This window comes from Delphinapterus leucas, chromosome 19 (genome assembly GCF_059928025.1).
Source record: "Delphinapterus leucas isolate spDelLeu-1000000601 "Yukka" chromosome 19, BTC_Dleu_Yukka2, whole genome shotgun sequence".
In the NCBI taxonomy this organism is placed as follows: domain Eukaryota; kingdom Metazoa; phylum Chordata; class Mammalia; order Artiodactyla; family Monodontidae; genus Delphinapterus; species Delphinapterus leucas.
The window spans coordinates 39,088,896-39,102,028 of record NC_143147.1 but is presented as its reverse complement, the minus strand read 5'-3'; positions in this window follow the sequence as shown (position 1 = coordinate 39,102,028).

Sequence of the window (13,133 nt, the reverse complement as noted above, 5' to 3'; positions counted from 1 at the left end):
TAATACAGGGTATTATGATCCTAACTTTACATTATTAAATTTGCATATTTCACCTAAGGAAAATTAACTTTTGTGTAAAAATTAGGAGATAAAATTTCTAGAAAATTCAAGAGCCTCTCCAGACGAATCCTCAGAACTGATGAAAAAGTTGACTACAATTTCCAGTAAAAAGAAAGTTGCAAAAAAAAAAAAAAGCAAATAATTGGAAAATTTGATTTTAAAATACCATTCATAATAGAACAAAAATCTAGAAGCTATATAGGAATAAGTCTTATAAAATACGGTCAGACTTCTATGAAAAATAATTTAAAGCTTTTACTGAAAGACTTAAAAGTATTCCTAAACAAATGGAGAGATGATACCATGTCTGTGGCTGTGGAGACTCAATGTAGTAAAGATGTAATAGTCTCCACCTTTCACTTCCTTTGCTTCCTAATGAAGACCTTTACTTCTCATCCTTTCATTTTCTTGTTTCTTGTAATGTCCAAAAACAAAGAAGGTAGTAGCTCTTTCATTGCCAGAATGTCTTCTGCCTATCTTAACAAGCCTCTAGTGAGACACATTTTAGAGCTCCATCTAAAGATGCCCAGTGGTATCCTGGTAGTTGTTTTTAAGGTTTCCAGTGTAATATTCGTGTAATATCAGATTCTGTGAGGGGCCTAGGCAATTTGTGTCTTCCAACCATTGGATATCTCTTTGCATGGCTTAGCTAGAAAGGGCTTTTCTTGTGTTCGAAATTGCCAATTTAATTTACTAAGCAGGGTGCGATAGAGATAAATGAAGGTAGCTTCCTGGCTCACAATAATACTCTTAGTGGCCACATTTGTGCGACAGTTCCCCTGATAATAAACTCAACCTCAAGTCACAGAGGTGGGCAAGCAATCCCACCTGGGTTAATTATAATGCCTCATTCCTCAGGCCTGTAATTGGACCAGTGGTGGATACATGACCTGAGCTGGGCTGATCAGTATTTCCTGATAGGGGGAAGGAGAAAGGTAACAGGAAAAGAGCAGAAGAGATAAAAGACTGATAGTTTTTGAAACCCTGGCTCCAGTCACCCCTCTTCTTTCATGGGTTGAGGATATAAGCCCAAAACGGTCCCTCTTTTGCTTAAATTAGTTCAGTATGGCTTTCCGTCTCTTGCAACAAAAGAATCTTCACGATAAGTAAGCAGGTGGAAGCTTCCGTGCATCGATTTCCCAGGAGTCTCCACAGGCTACTAGTAACGCAGTCAGAGGTTATTCAGGGAAGCAGAAATGCTCCAAGTCATAGAGTAGGAATTTATTATAGGAAGGAGACTTACACAATGATGGGAGAAACTGGTGAAGAGAAGGACCAGGAGGAAAGTTGGGGATCAGGGAAGAGATCACTGTTTGGTCAATCTGAGAAGCTAAGCACATCCAGCACCAAAATGAGATAGGTGGCAAAGTCAAGTCTCATGGGAGGTCAGTGGGAAGCTGTGCCTTTGGGGAGCGACTGCCTTTGTGGATCACTGTCAAGCATCTGGTGTCGGGGGCCACTCTTAGTCATCAGGGTTAGCAGTTGGTAAGAAGAGGCAGATCAGGGGCTTCCCTGGTGGTGCAGTGGTTGAGAGTCCGCCTGCCGAGGCAGGGGACGCGGGTTCGTGCCCCGGTCCGGGAAGATCCCACATGCCGCGGAGCGGCTGGGCCCGTGAGCCATGGCCGCTGCGCCTGCGCGTCCGGAGCAGGAGCAGAGGAGAACGAGGACGAGCTGGAACCCACAGGCACCTCTGCATCTATCTGTAACCGCTTCTGACCACAACAACCTGCCGAGGGTGATGGCTGCTTCTTCCCCTCCACCTTCCAAATCTCATGCCAATTCCTTTTTTGGCCAAATCCTACCTGGAACCATACAGAGAAGGGAATCCTGGGAAATGTACATCCCAACTTAGTCAAACAGACACAGTACAAATTATCCTAACTTTATCCAGGAGGCACACATTGAGAACGTCCTGTAAAGGTTCTCCATTGAGAAGGACAACCAGACGCTACTGCACTTGACTTGACCGTGGGCTCTGCAATAGTATGACGCTCCAGATACTTCTCATCGGGCAATTTTTCTCACCCCCTTCCAGGTTCTTAGCTCTGCAGCTCTCTTCCCTTATACCCAAGAGCCCTTGATCCTCCTCCCAAATCTGTAGACTCAGCCTTGTCACAATTTCTAGGACCAATTCTAACTTTAGAAAAGGAAGATTAATGTTTAGTCTGATGACCAGGGACACGACATAAAGGTACGCTTGCTCTGAGATCATCTTTGACTTCTTGCTCTGTCCTAGGTTCCTTTGGCTGGGGCCAACAAGGCCTTTTTTTTTTTAGCTTAAACAACAGAAATTTATTTTTTTCCCAGTTCTGGAGGCTGGAAGCCCCAGATCATGGTGCCAGCACGGTTGGGTTCTGGTGAGGACTCTCTTCCTAGCTTGCAAATAGCATGTGTCCTCACATGGCAGAAAGAGATAGAAGCATCAAGGCCCTTTTTCTTATCACCCTAGTCCTCCCAGGACTAAGTCCTTACCTTGCTTTGGCTCTGCCCAAGCCCCACCCAAGTCCTGCCTCTGAACTCCAGCTGGGAGAAATGGCTGCTACCTGCAAACATGCTTTCCCGAAACCGGCGCCTACAGGCTTGATTTCCAATTGCAGCAAACCCGTGACATGCTTGAGCAATACTCTTCCAAGCCATTTCGAACCCCAACATTGTACAAGTGACTCCGTTGCGGAGCGCAGGCTCAGCGGCCATGGCTCATGGGCCCAGCCGCTCCGCGGCATGTGGGATACTCCTGGACCGGGGCATGAACCCGTGTCCCCTGCATCGTCAGGCGGACTCTCAACCACTGTGCCACCAGGGAAGCCCTGTATAAGTGACTCTTGTTCTCCAGAATCAAAGGGTCACCTGCTTGTCGTGTGTAGCCTCTCATCACCTACTCACCTCCCTTTCAACGTTCACTAAAATTTAACTCTCTTTTGATGACCAGTTTCTGTGCCATACACAAACAGCTTCTTTAATTTCTTTTTTTTGTATAGAACACAAGTGGACCTGTTCATCCCTTCCAGCCCAGCACAGCTGAGTTTGACATTCAGTTATATTTCATTTTTCTGACTAAATTTCTCTTCAGTTTAATACCAGCATCAGCAGCTAACTTCCTCTTTCAAAGAAAAAAAAAACATTGTGGTTATTGTTATTTTTTAATTACCTAAGGAAAATTTCTCTATGCCCAACAATGAGCAAAGAAGCACAGCGTCATGGTGAGATGGAAGACCAGTCATTCGCTCAATTAGCTCACACGTGCTCAGGTATTTAAGATGCTTGTCCTGGCAGAATGACAAATGGCTGCATGTCATGGATCTTTGGGGTCCCTCAAAAGTATTTTAAGTGGTGACTGTGACATCCAAGAATGCCAAGGGTGTTAATTTATTAGCTGCTCTGTTGTTACCCTGTATCCGCCTCTTGTCGTATCAGATGACCCTGATGTCTCCTATTTTACAAAACAACTGCTTATCATTGATTGCCCTGTTCCCCAGCTTCCACGTTCTGCCTGCAACACTGGAGAGCCTCCTAGCACCCCAACCTGTGGGCTGCATTCCCAGGGCATATCCTGGGTGGGTGTGTCAAGTGCCAGGTCCCCACCCCTTCCAGTGCACCTTGTTTCTTCAATGCTCTGGACCAGATTGGCTAGGATGGCTGCCATTACCAATAACACATTGAACACTGGATATACTGACTCATGGAAATAGTTTTAAATACCTCAGCTGGTTCCAGGGGAACATATCAAGAGAAAATACAGGAATCCGTAAGATATCTTAGATCATTAAATCACCTCTTATGAGCCATCTAAACTCTAACAAGTTGAGCAAGATTAGCATTTACCCTTTATAGCCATCAAATTAGGCTCTAGCTCAAGTGTATGATCCAATGGCACTTTTATGCACTTACAGCTCATTGGGCTCTTGTGTAATCATTGCAGCTATATTTAAGTCTGTTTTATAGAAGTTGAAGCAGCACACTTTTATTGTTCTAGGTGATAACAGATTTTATAATCTTTTCTCCTAGGATGTATTTTTGACCATGTCTCTGACTTATTTAATGCTGAGTCCTTGGTTAGGAGCCCACTGTCCCATTTTAATAGTATTCCTATGAAGAAATGAAATACATCTTTATTTTTTCATTCAATGAATATGTTAATGTTTACATGATCCATTCTGCTACTGAGGACATCATGAGCAGTCTGCCTCTGATGTGTGCACTGAGTGTGTGTGTGTGTGTGTGTAGCCAATAGTGAGGGATGGGGTGGTGTGGAATGGATATGATCCTTGGAGAAGAAGCTCTATTCTAGGATTGATAAGTGTGACAAGTTTCCCAAATGGCAGTAAAAGTAGACAGCCTGCTGGTTGGGATGACCCTGAGCCAGGCTCCCCCAAAGATTCAACATCTTCAGCTTCCCCTAGGTTTCCTCCCTTAGAATTTCAGCTCATTCTTGTTCTTTCTCTGGACAAAATGGAGCCAGAAGACACAGGGGGCTGCTACCCAAGGAGAGGAGGACGGTGATGGCAACCGTGGCGGAACTGGGGGTGTCAGTTATGAGGATTGAGAAAGGTGATTGTAGTTAACCCTTGAACAACAGCTGTCTGAGCAGTGAGAATCTACCTTTACCTGGATTTTTTTTTCTGTAAATACTGCAGTACTACATGATGTGCAGTTGCTGAGGTTGCTGTGGAACCACAGAATAAAACTGGAACTGCATTGGGGAAGGACAAAGCCTCCTTGTTGACTTGGCTGTAACGTGATGCAGAAACTGTTAAGATGGCCAGTTATTTGGCATAATGAACATTGGCCTATACAAGAAGGCTTGTTGTAACACTTTGCTAGGGAGGCAAGATGCGAAGTAGAAAATAACTTCTAGGTTATAGTTTTCTCATCCCTGAAGCAGAGTTTTGATTCTCGGTCCTCACTCGCTGTAAGCTGTGATATGCTATACCAGAAGCACTTTTTCAATATGTGGAGTACTGTGATTCCCTAGTCCCGCGTTCTTTTATTAAGGGTTTTTAAGTCTAAAAGCTGAGCTATGTTATCAGTAGATGCCCTCGTCTGTCCCGGTGTATTCAGCCCAAAAAATACTTTGTTATATACAAATAACAGAGGTGCTTCTACTCTAGTAACCTTATGCGTTCCTGAAAAACTGCATTCTACAGAAGTACGCGACACAAATAACAGGTCTTAAGCGTGGCAGGGGGTGGGGGATTGGGTTAGGGATAGATCACTCAAAACCAATAGAACTTTGTAAACCATAGCAATCCTAATAAAAAGAGCAGCATGGTTAAGTCTCCACTGGATTTACAGTCCAGTTAATTCTTTGCATCATTGAATTCTGGAATTCATGCTGCCTCCTTCAAACCATAGTGCCTTGGAGACATTTACTCCTAATGAAGACCAGTTTTATCAAAATTAAATACCCAACTCACTGTGTAGACTTCTGTCAATCAGGTGTTTTGTTTTGTTTTTAAGACTTTATTTTTTTAGAGCAGTTTTAGATTTACCACAAAATCGCAGAGGTACAGAGGTTTCCCATATACTCCTTACCCCCATACATGAATAGCCTTTCCGATTATCAACGTTATTCACCAGAATGGTACATTTTTTACCAAGGATGAACGTACATTGACCTATCATAATCACCCAAAGTCCATTGTTTACTTTAGGGTTCCCCCTTGGTGTTGTACATTCTAAGGGTTTGGACAAATGTATAATGGCATATATCCATTCTTATAATATCCTACAGAGTATTTTCACGGCTCTAAAAATCCTCTGTGCTCTGCATAATCATTTGTTCCCACCCCCATCCCAGCTACCACTGATCTTTTTATGGTCTCCATAGGTTTGCCTTTTCCAGAACGGTATATAGTTAGAATCATACAGCATACAGCCTTTTTAGATTGGCTTCTTGTACTAAGTAATATGCATTTAAGATTGTTCCGTGAGTTTTTATGTCTTGATAGCTCATTTCTTTTCAGTGCTGAGTAATATTCCATTGTCTGGATGTACCAAAATTAATTTATCCATTTGCCTACTGCAGGACATCTTGGTTGCTTCCAAGTTTTGACAATTATGATTAAAGCTGCCGTAAATATCTGTGTGCAGGTTTTTGTGTGGACGTCAGTTTTCAGCTCCTCTGGGTAAATACCAAGGAGTACGATTGCTGGATTGTATGCTAAGAGTATGTTTCGTTTTGTAAGAAGCTGCCACACAGTCTTCCAAAGGACTATACCATTTTGTGTTCCCACCAGCAATGAATGAGAGTTCCTGTTGCTCCACATCCTCACCAGCATTTGGTGTGTTCAGTGTTCTGGATTTTGGCCATTCTAATAGCTGTATGGTAGATCTTGTTTTAATTTGCATTTCCCTGATACCATATGATGTGGAGCATCTTTTCATATGCTTATTTGCCTTCTGTATATCTTCTTTGATGAGGTTAATATCTTCAGCCCCATATAATATTGTAAATCAACTATACTTCAACTAAAAAATAATAAAGATCTTCAGCCCATTTAAAAAAAAAAAAAAATGGAGCCATTCCTTTTTATCTTGACCCTACTTTGTCTAGAGGCCCTAGCATCTTTTCCCTGAAGCCTCAGCCTCTCCTAAGTACCTCCCAGGGATGTCCACATCTTAATCCCCAGAACATGGGAATATGCTACCTTGCAGGGCAAAGGGGACTTGGCAGATGTCATTAAGTGAAGGATCTTGAGATGGGAAGATTATCCTGGATTATTTGTGTGGGCGCAACATAATCACAACGGTCCTTATAAGAGGGATGCAGGAGGGTTAGAGCCAGAGAAGGAGATGTGACTATGGAAGCAGAAGTTGGAATGATGTGGGGCTATGAGCCAAGGAATGTGGACAGCCTCTAGAAGCTGAAAGAGGCGAGGTAACAGTGTCTCCAGAAAGAAGGCAACCTGACCAATATCTTAGCCCAGTAATACCCATTTTGGACTTCTGATCTCCAGAACTATAAGAAAATAAATTTGTGTTGTCTTATGCCACTCAATTTGGGGTGACTTGTTACAGCAGCAATAAGAAACTAATACAGTGCCCCAGCCAACATTGACTAGAAGGTAGAGACAGAGGGCTTATCTAGAGCCGTGCTGTACAATATGGTAGCCATAGCCACACGTAGCTACTGAGCAGTTGAAATGTGGGAGGTCTGAATTAAGATGTGCTGCCAGTGTAAAATACACACCAGATTTTAGGAACTTCATTAACATTTTTGATACATTGGGTTAAATAAAATATACCATTAGGATTCCTTTCACCTGATTATTTTTACTTGTTTAAATGTAGCCACTAGAAAATTTAAAGTTACACCTGTGACTTGCATTATACTTCTATTGATCAGTGCCGTTCTAGGGATTTGGATGAATCTTGCTGCTGGGGTTTCTTTTATTACTGTGAAACCTGACTGGGTTGGACCAGGCTTTGCTTCCAGCTCAGATGCCTCTAGTCCCTGTTGAGTACTCCAGGATGCTGCCAGAAGGAGGACCAGTCCTGAAGTTCCCTGCCTGTCTTGAGTCCTGGTATTCCACTTTAAAAGTTTTATGGACTGGGGGCCACCTTTAAGAAAAAGAACAGAAAATTAGGTATGGGTCTTGGAGCAGTCTGTGCAAATAAAGGGCTTGGAAGCTTAAGCCTCATTTAGCCTCATGGTGATCTGCCTCTGCCCCCTCTCCCAAATCTCACCTAGCGGGTCTCCTTTCTCCTAGTTGCTGATCTGCCAGGTTTTCCAGTCTCCATAGATTCTCACTATTCCAAAGACAACATCCAAAGTGGCCACCACAGCCCTTAATCCAGGCAAAAGGGGCCCAAGCCTTGAGCTTTACACAACAGATAAGTGTATCAAGGAATGTAAGAGTGCCCATCATTTGGGGTTTGGCAGTCAGTGCTACCACAGCACAATCCATAAACCCTAAACATTTGTTCTCATGACTCACACTGCTCAGGTCCCAAGAAATGGCTTCCTTACATTTCTAACCCTATGTCCTTGAAATACAAAGGGACTGAGACCAAACGCCATGAAGATTTGTCAGTGGTGCTACCGCTAACATAGAGCTAGACATTGCCTCCGAGCGCAAGGAGGAGGAAGAATTTAAGAAAAAAAGACAAATCAATTAACTTGTCAAATCCTTCCTCTCAGCTAGCTTGAATGCAACAGATTCCTGCATAACAAGGTTATCATTTCCCGGTGGTGCATGGTTCTGGTATTTGCAAGAGTTGCAAGTAAAAGCTAAGGGATATTTTGTAACACTAAATAATTCATATCACTCTTAAATTTGTATATATGCAAGTTTAGATGCAACATTAAGGAAACATTATATGAATTGGCAACTAGGTGGACAAATACAGTGGCAACTAGATGCACATTGAATGCTAAAATGATTAATTTTCATTAACATTTGAATAAGATGTAAATTTTTCCAAAATTTAGATATACATTTCAGCTTTATTTAAATAATTTTGAAAATGAGTACAAGATCATCATAGAGATAGAAAATACAAAAGTGAAGCTCAGTAAAGAAAAAAGATGAAGGAAAAGGAAGTATTGATAGAAAGCAGTCCGCTTAGATAGAGAACAGACTTGTGGTTGCCAAGGGGAAGAGAGGGTGGGAGAGGAACTAATTGGGAGTTTGAGGTTAGCAGATGCAAACTATTATATATAGGATGGATAAACAACATGTCCTACTGTATAGCACAGGGAGCTATAGTCAATATCCTGTGATAAACCATAATGGAAAAGAATATAAAAAAGAATATATATATATATATATACACATACATATATGTATGTGTAACTGAATCACTTGGCTGTACAGCAGAAATTAACACAACATTGTAAGTCGACTACACTTCAATAAGAAAAAAAAATCAGTGCTTAAATTTCTAAAAACTAGAAACAATGAAAGTGAGCAGGTTTCTGCTGAGCATGACCCACATAAAGAGACAGACAGGATTTTACAAATTTTTTACCTAATAAAGATTTCATTACTAATCAAATAACAATGAACAAAATAATTTCCAACTCACATTTTGGAAAGATTAGATGAAATCCCTGCAACTTCATATTCTCCATTAAATAAAGGCTTAATTATTGATTAAAATGATAACAGCAACAAAAAGAATTATTCATAACAAAATTATGACTCAGGGAGCCAAATGCAATTCTGGCCTGTCCGATAGCATATGAAGAAAATTGCATTTATAAAAGCTGAAATTGAATGTGAAAACGAAAAACCTCTGGAGCTTTACTGTGCTTATTGGACAGTGATCCTGAAAAATGGCTGTCACGTCTTTCTGACAGTGTAAATATATTTCTAGCAAGATGCAATCCAATTCAAATTAATGAGTACAATTTTCCATTGTATGAATATGGCAGAATTAAATTTAGTATTTAATTTTACAGCAAAATTATTTTAGATGGAGAAAGAAATTGTAGAAATAGCTGTTATATGTTTTTATATCCTAGGTCCAAAAGCAGTATTTTGTTACCGCTGTGACAAAATTTTAAAGCAAGCCTCATGATCAGTTTTGGCCAATTAAGGTATTTGTTTCTGGAATCACTTAGGTTCTTGACTAAAATGAAACACCACTTGCACACAAAAAGTATTACATATGTAACTACTACAATTAATTTTTAAAAGATTGAATAAACAGCAAAACAAAAATAGTATTCAACAGAGACAAATGATGTTCTTATATTATGTATGATGGTCTTATAAAATAGTATGTGTCCAGATGGCAAATAGGCACATGAAAAGAAGCTCAACATCGCTAATTATTAGAAAAATGCAAATCAAAACTACAATGAGGTATCACCTCACACCAGTCAGAATGGCCATCATCAAAAATACACATACAGGGCTTCCCTGGTGGCGCAGTAGTTGAGAGTCCACCTGCCGATGCAGGGGACGCAGGTTCGTGCCCCGGTCTGGGAAGATCCCACATGCCGCAGAGCGGCTGGGCCCGTGAGCTGTGGCCGCTGAGCCTGTGCGTCCGGAGCCTGTGCTCCGCAACAGGGGAGGCCACAACAGTGAGAGGCCCGTGTACCACAAAACAAAAACACATACAATAAATGCTGGAGAGGGTGTGGAGAAAAGGGAACCCTCCTACACTGTTGATGGGAATGTAAATTGAGGCAGTCACTAGGAGAACAGTATGAAGGTTCCTTAAAAAACTAAAAATAGACTTGTCATATGATCCAGGAATCCCACTCCTGGGCATATATCCAGACAAAACTATAATTCAAAAAGATACATGAGGGCTTCCCTGGTGGCGCAGTGGTTGAGAATCTGCCTGCCAATGCAGGGGACATGGGTTTGAGCCCTGGTCTGGGAAGGACCCACATGCCGCGGAGCAACTAGCCCCGTGAGCCACAATTACTGAGCCTGCGCGTCTGGAGCCTGTGCTCCGCCAACAAGAGAGGCCACGATAGTGAGAGGCCCGCGCACCGCGATGAACAGGGGCCCCCGCTCGCCGCAACTAGAGAAAGCCCTCACACAGAAACGAAGAGCCAACACAGCCATAAATAAATAAATAAATAAATAAAACTAAAAAAAAAAAAAAGATACATGCACCCTCATGATCATAGCAGCACTATTTACAATAGCCAAGACATGGAAACAACTTAAATGTCCATCAACAGATGAATGGATAAAGAAGATGTGGTATATATACACAATGAAATACTACTCAGCCATAAAAAAGAATGAATTAATGCTATTGCAGCTACATGGATGGACCTACAGATTATCGTATGAAGCGACATAAATCAGAAAGAGAAAGACAAATACCATAGGATATCACTTATATGTGGAATCTAAAATATGACACAAATGAACTTATCTACAAAATAAACAGACTCACAGACATAGAGAATGGACTTGTGGTTGCCAAGGGAAAGGGGGATGGAGGAGGGTTGGATTGGGAGTTTGGGATTAGCAGATGCAAACTATTATGTATAGAATGGATAAACAACCAGATCCTACTCTATAGCACAGGGAACTATATTCAATATCCTGTAATAAACCATAATGGAAAATAATTTTTTAAATTAGAGGATAAAATAGTATGTGTCCAATATTTAATCAAGCATAATGATGCTTTTTGTGGCAATGGCAGCTCAATATTTACAGAAAACAATGGAAATTTTCTCAGTTTCATAAAAATTATTTTACAACATAATGCAAAAATGTTCAGCATGGAAAAAGAGAAAAAAAGAAAAAATAAATTTAAAAACAGAAAAACAAAAGATAAAAAAGAAAAAACAACTACAAAAAAGGGAAAAAATGTTCCGCATGTAATATAGGTTAAAAAATGCATCAGATGGGGCTTCCCTGGTGGTGCAGTCGTTGAGAGTCTGCCTGCCGATGCAGGGGACGCGGGTTCGTGCCCTGTTCTGGGAAGATCCCACATGCCGCGGAGCGGCTGGGCCCGTGAGCCACGGCCGCTGAGCCTGCGCGTCCGGAGCCTGTGCTCCGCAACGGGAGAGGCCACAACAGTGGGAGGCCCGTATACCGCAAAAAAAAAATAAAAAATTTTAAAAATGCATCAGATGATCACTATATAGAATGGAGGACTCAAAATGAGATTATTAATTTAATGTGTTTTAAAGTAAGAGGAAAAATCATATACAACATACTTAGAAGTAAATTGTACTTAGGTACTCAATTTACTTAGATCTATTACAGAATATAATCAAAAGTATTATTTCTTTTTCTTTATTATTATAAAGGTAACATTTCAAAAGTCATGGAAAACAAGTCGTATATATTATATATATCGATGAACCACCAGAAGGAAAAAAAACAAACAAGGAAATTGAAATTAATATTCACTGCAGTAATAATTACATTCAGTTATCTTTGCTATTTTGTTGGCTTTAAGTCATGTTAAAAACCACAGTTTTATGGATTTAAAAAAAATTTTGTTGTTATGAAAGTATGTTTGTTTTGTTGTGATGACGCTGTATGTGAGAGTTAGAATTTATTTAACCGTTTATTAGTTTGATTCTAAACTCTTAATTATTTAGACATATGGTACATGAATCTATTTAATATTCTTACTTGGGCCCAGCAAATGTTAGGTGTAGACCCAGTTGCCACCCACCACCTTTCTCAGGTCTGCAGACTCAGAGCCTTTAGGAACCCAACTTGCAGCTACACCAGTTTGCCAAGTCCTGGTCACACCAATTCCCAGCTTCTTCCACAACCCACATAGCTAGTTGTTGATGTACCATCAGGTCTCAGGCACAAGGGCACATATGTAACTACCATAAAAGTCTCCAAAGTGTAAAACATACTAAATCAACCATGTGTGAGGAGCAGCCTCACAGATGAACACTTTTACCAGCTGACGAAATGATCCTACTTCTTTCTCCCACACTCTAGACTCCCAGACAACTAGTGTTTGGAGTACCAAACCTATGGGAAGTGAAGAGAGATTTAAGTTTATACTAATCTTCCTCATCCAGAGCCTAATTATGTCATGGCCATTCGTCTGTGTGAACTCAAATGGCTGTGTAGAGTCGGGGAAGTCACGTATTAATTATTCAAATTACTGATCTCCTGTATGAATTGGACCCTTACCTTCGCCCAAAGTCCCCAGCCTGGTTTCCTCTCTCATCAGCCACTCTCTTGTGGGATACAAGCTCTTTCGAATTGTCAGAGCAGTACATTTGCTGGTTCAAAAAACAAAAACTAAGTACCTGTAGATGAACACCCTGGGTTCAATCACCAATGGTTTGGAGGATCTCCTCATGTTTTCTATCACTGCTCCTTTCTATTATCACAGATCCTTAAGAGTAGCTGTAAAGAGAAGAATTTAGTGGCAAGCTGTGCCCACATCCAGATAAGCGACAAACTGCTCCAGGCTCTTTGATGTCCAGGATAGCCTTGAGTCTGTGTGGTAAGATTTCCCTGGGAGCGGTGCTTGTATTCATCAAAGACAGACTGAGAGAGTGAAAAAACAAACAAAAAACAAAACAAAACAAAACAAAAAAAATAGGACAACTGAAGCCTGCCAAGATAGGCTGGTACCTTATCCATCCCATGGCATCTGGTCATGAAGCTTTGCTA